Below are 2,084 nucleotides of genomic sequence, written 5' to 3' on the forward strand. Positions count from 1 at the left end.
TGATGTTGCTATGTGCAAGACACTGTTCTAAGTATTAGGTTGGTGCAAAAGTAATTGTGGAAACAGCAATTTTGCACCAACCTAATTCTTAATACATAATTCATATATGTCTTAGAACACTTATTAGATCATTAAACTCTAACAACAATTGACTGCATACAAAAAAACCAAGGCATAAAAAGATTAATATACTTTATTAAGAACACAGGGCTGATAACTCTTGGATCTGGGCTTATAGCCCAAGTAGTATACTAAAGGACTAGGGAATTAAAACTAAAAAAGGTTAAGTAAATCACTTAAGTCACTAAATGGCAGACGTGGAAGCTTTAAAACTTTTTTTTTATGGTGAAATACTGGTTTACACTGGTAATGTACATGAGATGCATGAACTAGGTATTTCAAAGGAAAAGGGAAAAATATGCCAAGGAAGAGGGGAGAAGTTGGGGAATTATTTTATAACTTAAGATATTTATCATCTTAAATTATTTTGTAATTTAAGATGCTTATAATAATGACTCATCTAATTTTTATGAAGAAGAAAAACAAACTCTTATTAAAACAAACTGTTGACAATCTCCTGTCTGCTATTTGGAATATAAATATTTTTGAGGACAGAAGCTATGATTTACGTTACTTTCCCCACAGATTAAGTACTTGCAGATAGTAGGTGCTTAACATATAATTGCTGAGTCGATTCCTAAACTTCTAGAGGTAGCAAAATATGCATATTCTATTCGGTTCTTTTTGCTAGCTTTCTCAAGGCCTGTTTCATGTCCTTGTTCCTAAGGCTATAGATAAAAGGGCTCAGCATGGGAGTAACTACTGTATAGATGACAGTGATCACACTATCCTTTGTCACTGAGTAGGTAGATGAGGGGCAAATGTACACAGATGTTACGGTCCTGTAGAATAGCGCCACAACCGTGAGGTGGGATCCACAGGTGGAGAAGGCCTTGTACCTGGCTCCTGCTGAGGGGACCCTCAGAACAGCACAGGTGAGAGAGACATGAGAGACAATAATGAAGATAAAGGGACTCAGGATCACGAAAGAGCTCTCTGTGAAGGCCAGAAGCTCATTGACAGAGGTGTCAGGGCAAGAGAGCATCAGCTAGTGGCTGGACATCACAGAAGAAGTGGTGAATGACGTTGGGCCCACAGAAGGACAGGCAAGCCATGAGAAGAGTGTGGGTGAGCGAGTGGAGGTGGGTTGTCACCCAGGATGCAGTGACCAGCAGGAGACAGCGCCTGGGACTCATGGCCGTGGTATAATGCAGTGGGTTACAGATGAACATGTAGCGGTCAATGGCCATGGCAGCCATGAGGAAGCTGTCTGTGATCCCAAAGGCCACAAAGAAATACATCTGGGTGAGGCACTGGGCAAAGAGGATTGTCCTTGTCTGAGTCAGCATGTTCACTAACATTCTTGGCACGATGACAGTGGTAAAGCAGATGTTCACCAGGGACAGGTTAGAGAGGAAGAAATATGTGGGAGTGTGGAGGTGGGCGTCCCACCAGATGGTTGCAGTGATGACCGAGTTGCCAGCCACATTGACCATGTACATGAGCAGGAAGCTGGCAAAAGGCCACACCTGTTGTTTTGAGTCTGTGGTCAGCCCCAGAATGAGGAATCCAATCAAGTGACTCTGGTTTCCCCTTGGCATTGCTGCCCTAAGAGTAAAAAAATATGAAGGAATATTAGGTGTATGTCCTGGCTTGGAGTCTTCAATTTGGTATAGGATATTTCAGCTTGCACACTGCATAAGGGGGAGCCATATACAGTCTATAATATAACTTCACAGATTTGATGTGGACACATCTTGATTTCACCTCCAACTTTCAACTAATTCTGTGCACTTGAAAAAGGCACTTCATCTCTTGCTTTTTAAAAGACAAAAATTATAATATCTATATTCTTAGATTATTCTGAGTATAAGTGGTAAAGATTATAGGAAAGATAGTCAGAAAGTCATTATTTTTCTTCATTTCTGAAAGAACGGTAACTATGACACACTTTTTTTCTTTTTCTTTTTTTTTTTTCAAGACAGAGTCTCGCTCTGTCACCCAGGCTGGAGTGCAGTGGAGTG

General features: G+C 40.7%; 1 pseudogene; it reads right to left on the reverse strand.

Moving 5' to 3' along the window:
- Window positions 1–730: 730 nt before the first annotated feature.
- Window positions 731–1,661, reverse strand: LOC102141345 (olfactory receptor 1L6-like; annotated as a pseudogene).
- Between the last annotated feature and the right edge of the window lie 423 nt (window positions 1,662–2,084).

Source organism: Macaca fascicularis, chromosome 15, assembly GCF_037993035.2.
Source record: "Macaca fascicularis isolate 582-1 chromosome 15, T2T-MFA8v1.1".
In the NCBI taxonomy this organism is placed as follows: domain Eukaryota; kingdom Metazoa; phylum Chordata; class Mammalia; order Primates; family Cercopithecidae; genus Macaca; species Macaca fascicularis.